We start from the raw sequence: 9,730 nt of genomic DNA, 5'->3' as shown, positions 1-9,730 counted from the left end.
AATTTTTGAGTGTGTGTATTTGTGCGTATTCCACATGTAAGAGAAAACACAGGATTCGGGGGTCTGGCCTTTTTCATTTCATGTGATGTCCGGTTATTTCTACTTTCCTGCCCATGTCAACTTCATCTTCATGGGAATCCATTGCATTCTACATTACCTGAGAAAATCCTTTCAACCATCTGTGCTTGTGCTGGAAGGTGGTTTTGTGCACTGTGTATTCAGATGTTGGTTACTGTGCCCAAGGTCTACTATTGTCAAGCATTTCCTATCTCAATGTTGTATAAAACATTGTTTTCCATCACCTCTGATAGGTTAATATAGAGCTGATCAGCCAATAGCTGGGCAGGAGAGGATGAGGTGTGACTTCTGATCCCTGTGAGGCTGTTGTAAAGAGGAGAGACAGAGGAAGAAGGAGGTGCCATAGTGAACGCCAGGATAATGCCACATGGCTGGGATATAGGCCAGGGCATCATTAGAATAGTGCAAAATTTGTCCAGCTTAGTGCCAGATGCTTGTTAATAAATATACTAGGGCCTCCATGAAATTTATTCGGAGCAGGGGCAGGTGTAGAAAACCCCATACTTTTACATGTCCTGTGGGAAGCCACATGTGCCGTTGCAGAGTGGCACAGGCTACTGCTGGCCACCACGCATAAGTTTCGGCAAACAACCAATGCTTACAGTAAAGTTTTTCGCCAAAACACTGCCTGGCCCGGGCATGATAATGAGGCTCTGCAAAGTACTGAGAGAATAACCAATCAGATGTGAGACATGCAAATGAGGTATGATAATGAGGTACTGAGAGAATAACCAATCAGATGTGAGACATGCAAATGAGGTATGTTAATGAGGTACTGTGAGATACTGAGAGTAGCCAATCAGATGAGGAACATGCAAATGAGGCATAGTGCATAACCAATCCGGGTGTGAGACACGCCTCTCCTAGGCCTATATAAGCAGCACCAGTTCTGGGCTCGGGGCCTCTTAGCCTCTACAATCAAGCTCTCCCAATAAACGTGTGCAGAAGGATCCTGTTGCAGCGTTGTTCTTGCTGGTCGAGTTGGATGGCGCAAGAATGTCCATACTCTAATCTCATTTTGTTCTGTGGTACTTCCCTTTGTTGTGAGGCTTCAAAGGTTGATTGGGAGTATACTTTCTCTGAACTTATGTAGATTTTGGAGTCCGTTCCCTTCTTAGGGGGTCTGAGAGCTGTTTTATTCCTCTACTAGTCTTTATCCCAGACTTTTGTTTTCAATGGGAACACAACTTCTTAAGAAATGTGAGCGTTTACATTTCGTTCATAAACAGTTCCTCTTCCTCAATGCTTTCTTGATCTATTCTCGGTCTTTTTTTGATCTGTTTTGATCTGTTTTGTTTTGTTTTGTTTTGATGTGCCCCCTCTTTGATAATGCAGTTTCCTGGCAGTTCCTGTGATGTTTCCAGCACCTACAGGAGGTCTACAATTCGAATGTGCTCTTCGCCTGAAAAGTGGTAAGTGAACAGGTGTTTGTTGCTATAGGTTCTTTTCAGTATAATTTCCTACAATTTGAGATCTACAAGTAGTTTAAGATTCCAAACTAACATCATCTTCTCAATTTCCTCTTTGCAAGTTGCCAGTACTTGCTAGCCAACCGTAGTCAATATTCACAAACAGTTTGGCTCCCTGTCGTTGCTTCCCTTGGACCTGACGGATCAGTAAGCATATGGTATGCCTTCTAAGTTATTATTACAATGATTATTGCCAAGTGCTTTGCCACTGCAGATCACAGATCACCAACTTTTCTGCCTCTCATGTCAGCTCTCTTTTTTCCCCCCATAACTGGTAGTCAGTGTCACCTTTGTTTGTTTTGTAAGGGTTTGAAAACCTCTGAAGGAAGACCCCAGACTCATAGTATGCAAAAGCAAAGAGTTTTTATTCTGTAGAAACAGACAGCACGTAGGGGTCAACCACTCTTTGAAATGACGACCCCAGACAAAGGCACTCAGGCCTTTTTATAGGGAACGGGAACTCTTCCAGAAGGACTAGGTAATCTAAAATTTCATTGGTGGGTGCTAGGGGGTGACAGGTGATCAGTGGTCTATATTCCGATGTCATGTGCGATCAACCTTGTGACCAAATAGGCTCGGGCACAGATGGCCCATTTGGAGATAAGCTATTTCCCCATTTCTGTGGTTATCCCCAGGGTGTTCTTTGGGAGGGAGTTTTATGATCTTGTTCTGTGTTTTATAGTCTGTTCCCAGAGCTGGTGTCTTATGACTTCGTTTTTGGGACTTCCATTCTGTTCCTGAAGCTGGTGCCTTACAGGCTTTTTTTTTTTGAAATCAAGCCCAGTCCTTAATGGAGACAAATGGGGTCCTTAGATGGAAGCAAATAGAGTTTGTGTTGCCCTTTCAGTTTGTTTTTAGCTTTTTCGAGACCAGGGTTTCTCTGTGTATCCTTGGCTGACCTGGAATTCCCTAAGCTCTAGACCAGCTGTAGACCAGGCTGACCCTGAACTCACAAATATCTACCTCCTGAGTGCAGGGATCAAAGGCGTGCGTCAACAACGCTCAGCCTATTTTACATTTTTGTTATAACATTCTACTTTAAGGTCCCATTCATGGTTTTATTCATGACATGAGTGCGGCTTGTATGAAAATGACTTTCAAATTTCAGTGGCTTGAGACAGTGAAGAACCACTCCAGCACTCATTCTGCAGTTCATCTGTAGCCTGGGCTGGCCTTCCAAACTCGGGGAAATCCTTCTGCCTCATGCTCCAGAGGACTGGGATTACAGGTTTTTGTTGCCATGGCTGCAGTTTACTTATTTTACATTACTAAAAATGAGAAATATCACATAAATATTGCCTGGCTCTAAGACAGATAGATACTAACAAAGAGGACATTTGGACATGCACTCTATGCATATATGTGTGTATAGGAATGAAAAAAAAAAAACAAAAAAACCAAGCAGGTCAGATGTTAATGGTGAGAATCTGGGAACCTATGGGTGATAGATCTTCCTTTCTTTATACTTCTAATTTTTATTCTTATGGGTTATGTCTAAAGTATTTACTATTGTGTATGAGTGTTTGAATGCATGTATGTCTGTATGTGCATCACGTGTACATGTATGCCCTGTTCCTGCAGAGGTCAGAAGAAGGTGCCAGATAAGCCACCATGTGGGTGCTGGGAACTTAACTAGGTCTTCTTCAATAGCAGCAAGTTCTCTCCACCACTGAGACATCTCTCCAACCCCAAATAAAAATTGAAAACTAGAATTAAAAGCCTTCTATGTGGAAATATAAAATTATTGGTTGAATGGATATAACTTAAAAATTCATAAAAAATAAATCTACATGAAAGTCACTCCATCTTACTTTTTTTTTTTTTTTTACACAATGTATTGATTTCAATTTGAGAACACATCCAGATTTGTTCCAGTTAAGTGTTCTGCAATAAAGTTGTCGGTCTATTTCTGGCAAGCACACCTTCCCACAAGCTTAAGTCATGTGGACAATTCAAGATAAAAATAATTCAGATTCTGTTATTGGGATGCATTGCAGGTGCCTAGTGTATAAGGATGTCTTGCTGGAGAGGGGGCTGGTCTGGATTTGGACGGCAGACCCAGAGAAGTCCTTGGGTCTCACACACTTGTGCTCTCAATCAGAATTGCCACAGGGCAGCTAGCTGGGCTTTGCAGCTGCTGCACTTTCCAGTCTGTCCTGAAACAACTGAAGCTTGATCTTCACATGAGTTTCTATTTAGGTTTGAGTGGCCAGTGCTTTTATCTATATCTTGCCAGACTTATTCTTTAAGTTGAAAAGATTTTTCTTTAATATAAAATTGCCAAAAATAGCAGAAGTTAGTCTTAGTAGGTAGGCAAGCCTAAGGTTATTAGATAATATTTTAGTAATAATAATAGCAATCCTAGTTATGATTTATTTATTATAAATGATAGCTGTTCTGTATGGAGAGACGGCTCAGTTGTTAAGAGCATTGTTAGGTCAGAGTTTGCTTCCAGCTTTCACATGGTGGCTCACTCCATAACTCTGGTTTCAAGAGATCTGGTCTGCTGGATCTTCTGACCACCTCGTGTACCAGGTGCGCTTGTGGTAAACAGACATACATGCGGACAAAACACTCATACACATAAAATAAAATAAATTGAACCTTTCCAAAAGAATGGCATAGCTTGGTGATTGAGTGTTTTGCCAGCATAGGCACAATTCTGGATTCAAACTACATATGTGCACCTCCCCAACTGGGTACACACCACCAACCCCCTGCTCGCCCACCAACCCACACGCGTGTACACACACACACACACACACACACAGGCATGCATACAAGCTCTCAGGCTCAACGGTGGAGAACAAAGCTGAGTTCTCCAGATCAAGATCTCATCAACAGGCTTTGTGTAAGTTCCCCTATCTGTGTGGGGGAATTGCAGGCTGGTCTCCAGTTGATCTGTGGTCTGAACCCTGATGGTCATAATTCACCTACATGACATGGTAGGCAGGCGTTCCCTCATGCTCCTGGAACTCTAGCCCCTGCCTAAGTTACCGCCCACCACAGCCCCCACAAGAGAAGCATGGCTAAAAGTCGCGTAGACAATGTCCTAAGCTTCTGACCTTCAGGCCAAACTCCTCCCCAGTTACCTAGCAACAGTGAAGACCATAAAAAGGGGTGCTCAGCCCCCACCACACTCTCTTTTCTCTTACTCCTTTGTCCTCTCACTTCTCTTTCCAATTTCCTTTCTCTTTGTCTTCTTTCCTCTCCTCTCTTCCTCTTTCTCTTTCTGTCTCTCTAGCCTTTCTTCTCCCCCTTCTCTCTCTCTCTCTTCTCTCCCCTTCTCTCTTTCCCCTGCATTTCTATAATAAAGCTCTTAAACCATAGAGAGTCTCTGCTCCATCAAGGCCCGCTGCGCACTCTGGTCAGTGTTGGGAACTTCTTCCCCTATTCCTTTTCTCCTGCAACCCTGGGGCTTTAGCAAGGTAGCTCCGGTCAGGGGCTGCCCCTTTCTCCACCCGCTCCCCCACCGCGTGGGTCAGGCATGTTCACCCGGGCCGAGTGGAAAAGCGCCTGGCAGTCTCCCTGCGTCCGCCTGTCCAGAGTACAGGAACTCTGGCTGGACGTGGCATAATTTTCCTTCCCCACTTTCCCCAGGGCTCCCAGGGCCTGCCTTTTGTTTTGTTCCCAACATATCTGTTCTGCCATCTCCTGACCCCCAGGTTATTTTTTTGAGGCAGAGTATGTAGGTTTGTAGTACAGATCCGGGTTCTCGGCCTCTCCACTGCTGGGGTTACAGATGTGGGTTGCTATGCTGGGCTTGAATGAGTATAATAGCAAAGGCAGTGAGTAGACAGATAAAGCATTTTACATCATTGGCAAAAATGAACATGAAGAATGGAATGGCAAGGTGCTGGCTAAGATAAATGCTACATGTCCATAATCTAATACTAAAAACGTTAGAGACTTGGGAATGAGAAACCCCCCTAGTTTAGAAGTTTAGAAATTGGAATTCGTTGTGATTCATCTATGACCTGTCTTCTGGAGCCTAAGGCTTGAAGGCTTGGTTCTCAGTGGATGGATCCAGTCATTGAGATCTAATTAGATTATGAGGAAAGTACTTCCATCAGTGGATTAATCCATTATAAATTCATTTAAAAACCAAAACCAAACAGTCTTATTAGAGGGTGAGGTCTGGTTGGAGGAAGGTCTCTGGGGCAATCTTTGAAGAGTATATTTTGCCTTAAGTTTTTTTTGTCAGTCTTTCTTTGTTTGCCATGAGGTGAGTCTATCTCCCTCTTTGCCATCAAATCTTTCCACCAGGATGGATGGCTCATTTTGGGGCCCCAAAACGAGGGAGTCAGCTGACTATATACTGGAATCCCTGTGAGTCTAGATCTTTCATCCTTTAAATCATTTCTCTTAGGAACTGTCATAGCCAGGAGAAGTCCAACATAGACTTTTTAGGAATACAGTCTGAATATTATTTAGCAAAGGAATCTGACATTGTTGGCTGTGTGACGGACAGTAACTAAGTCTCATGCTGAAAACACGGAGATGTCTTGGCAAATCTTGAAATTCTCTTTTGTTTTAGGTAGGCTTTTACTATGTTGCCCTGGCTAGCCTGGAACTTGCTCTATAGAACAGGCTGGCCTTGAACTCACAGAGCTCCGTTTGCCTCCTGAGTGTTGGGATTAAAGGTGTGAAACATCTTGGCAGCTGAGGATGAGGCTAGAGAATATAAACTTAGAAGTCATTGAGTATAGATTTTTCTTTTTGTTCTTAACTCGAGTATTGGATGTTTATCTGGAGATTACTGTCTGCAAAATGAAAATCAGACAAAATGAAGGAAAAAAGCTCACTTCAGACATGTCCCTAGCATTTCCATTATTTACACTCACCAATTTGTTTTTTTTTTTTTTTAAAAAAAAGAAAAAGATCTTATTAGCCAATTCTAGCTGGCTTGATATTCACTAAATAGTCCAGACTGGCCTCAAACTCCTGGCGATCCTCCTGCCTTTGTCTCTCAAGTGTGGGGGTTATAGGTGGGCACTACTATGTTTTGTTTTGTTTTGTTTTTGCTTTAATTGTGATTTAATTGGTTTTTAACTGCGTCATAAATTGTACATCTTAAATGTGACTCAGAGTTATTAAGTCCAAAATTGAAATACTTCTTAGACGTTCAGAAACTAGGTGCTTCTAGAACTCACAGACTTCATTAGCCTTTTAACTTTATTTAGCTTTTGCAGTCTGGTCTGTGTTTCTTGCAGTACTTTATGAATTTCTACTTTAAAAAAATAAAGCAAATTTTCTTCCTCGTTCCCACCATGATCTTCATATCCATTTGTATCTTTATCAAATGCTAATGTAGTGGCCTATTACAAAAACCTGAAGACTGTTTATTTACTCCCAAGTCTTTCTCTACTCTCTCTTTAGGTACAAGGGCAGTTTTTGTTGTTGTTGTGTTGTTATTGTTCTGGCTTGTTTTTTATTTTGGGTTAGGAAGGTAATAAAGACAGTTAAATCCATTTCTGTGCTTCCAGGAGTATGGAAAACCCAGAAAATAAATATAGGATCTGTGTAAAATGTAACAGCACTGGAAGAAAGGGTGTATCTGTGGTGACGTGTGAACACATGTATACTATTTCAACATTGTCCTTTTCTACTTGGTTGTGATAATCAACTGCAGTCATTTTCTGAGTGCCTTTCTGTACCCAGCTGGCACATTGGCTAGCAGGATGGAGGCTCAAGGCGCTAACTTACACTTGCTTAGCACTGTTGTTGCTAAGCACTTTCTTAATGACAAAGGAAAGATGTCATTTGTCTCTTTGATCATAAAATACTACCCATTTTTCTCTTTACATCACCATACTCTGCCACAAGTGAACACTATAATGCTGCCTTCATTATAATTTCCCCTACTTTATAAAAGAAAGGCATACTATCGTTTTGGGGTTTTTTGGTTGGTTGCTTTTTGTTTTGTTTTGTTATTGGATGGGGTATAACAGTGCAGCTGTAGCTGGCTTAGAACTTTCCATGTAGATCAGGATGACCTCTTCTTGTGGTGTAATGTTCCAGGGAGCAAAAATCTGGCTGTTCATTACAGGGACAGTATACACCATTAGTTTAGGGGCAGCTCTCTGGAATAATTAACCAAACTGCATACAAACTTGTGGTGGTTTTCTTCTGCACCTTCTGTTTATGGTGGAGAGCTGCCTTAGGACCAAGGTCTCCTGTGCCCTGTAGAGACCTGAGAACTGGAATGAGCAGTGGGAATGACTGACAGTTTTCATTTCTTCAACTACTGTCAAGGAGACCAATCTTCTGCAGAGCCAGAACCAGAGTTCCACAATCTTAAGGCAAAGTTTTTCAGAACAAAACTTTATTTTTGAAGAACTACAAATGTGGAAGTACCAAGAAAACTAGAATTAGACCCCAAGACTATGACCAAATTGTTGCACTCTTATGACAAAACTTTACCATAAGTTCATTCATTTGCTTTCTCTCTCTCTCCCTCTCTCTTTCTCTCTCTCTCTGTCTCTCCCTCCCTCCCTCCCTGTTTCTCTCTTTCTTTGTTTCTTTCTTCCTTTCTTTTATATTCAACCTAAACAACATTTGATATTGGGTACATTTGTCTTTCTAATAAGCTAGTGGAATCTTATGTGTGAGCTCCTTTTCAATTTTCTGGTAACACATGTTGTGTTCTTCTGTATATAAAATCTCTTTTATTTTTTTCATTAATTTATGTATTCACTTTACACCCTGATCACAGCCCTCCTGCTTCTGCTCACCCCAGCTTCTCCCCTCATTTGCCTCCCCCTTCTCATATGAGAAGCGGGAGGCCACACCTGGATAGCAACTCACCCTGGTACATCAAGTTTCTGCAAGTCTAGACATATACCCTTTCCCACAGACAAGGTTAGGGGGATGATGGGACCTACAGCCAAAAAACAAGAGTCAGGGACAGCCCCTGCTCCTGTCACTCAGGACCCACATGAAGACCGAGTTGCACATCTGCTACATATGTGTGGAGGGCTTGCTCCATGGTTGGTGGCTCAGTCTCTGGGAGCCCCCAAAACTCCAGGTTAGTTGACTCTGTTGGTCTTCCTACGGAGTTCCTATCCCCTTCAGGTCCCTCAATCCTAAGTCTTCAGCAAAACCCCCAGAGTTTCATTTAATGTTTGACTGTGGGTTTCTGTATCTGTTTCCACTGGCTGCTGGGTGGAGCCACTCAGAGGATAGTGATGCTAGGCTCCTGTCTGCAAGCATAACAGTAACATTAATAGTGTCTGGGATTGGTGATTGCCATGGGATGGGTCTCAAGTTGGGCCAGTCATTGGCTGGCCATTCCCTTGGTATCTGCTCAGTCTTTATCACTGCACATCTTATAAGCCTTAGTGGGTGGAGTGGTGCCCTTATTCCTCAACTAGGAGTCCTGCCTGGCTACCAGAGGTGGCCACTTCGGGCTCCATAATTCTCATTGCCAGGAATCTCAGCTAGAGTCAATGAACAAAGCAAGTGTCTTGCTGACTGGATTCTCCTCTCTCCACCTGGGGCCCTGTCACAGGGACCAGAAGTTCTTCTTTAACTGTCCTTTTCAACTATAGGGCAATCAGCTCTTTATTACCAGTCAGAGGTAAAGGAGAACTGTGTTTTAGAAAATACCAAGTCAGGAAATCCTTCAAAATAATGGTAATACCAAAGTCCAGACAGCACCCAGATCTTCAACAGTAAATAGCATCTGAATACACAGTGCACAAAAACATGCACCATCAAATGTTTTTGGCTTTTAATTTTTAAGGCAGAGTCTAGTGAGCTCAGGCTGGCCTTAGACTTCGAATATTTCTGCATCCATCCCTAAAGTGCTGGGATTATAAGACAGTACACCTAACAGTGTGCTACAGTGCACAAAGAAACTACAGTATATTAATATAACTTTTGAAAAAATTAATCTATTTTTCTATGAATGCTTTGCTTGCATAAAAGTACCCACCCAAAATACCTGGTGTCTGTAGAAGTTAGAAGGAAGAATTGGATCTGCTTGACCTGGAGTTATAGATAGTTGCAAACTATCTTGTGGGAGCTGGGAACTGAGTCTGAGTCCTTCGCAAGAACAACAAATGTTCTTTTTATTTTTTATTTTTTTAATAAGCCCTGGTTTTTTTTTTTTTCTTTCTTTTTTGTAGCTGTCTTCAGACAATTTTTCTTCTTTCTCTGGCCCTGCTTGCTCCAGCCCAAAG

Source organism: Mus caroli, unplaced genomic scaffold (assembly GCF_978045245.1).
Source record: "Mus caroli unplaced genomic scaffold, Mus_caroli_1 scaffold_20, whole genome shotgun sequence".
NCBI classification, from domain to species: Eukaryota; Metazoa; Chordata; class Mammalia; order Rodentia; family Muridae; genus Mus; species Mus caroli.
The sequence above is the reverse complement of the archived record's forward strand: the minus strand, read 5'-3'. Positions refer to the sequence as shown.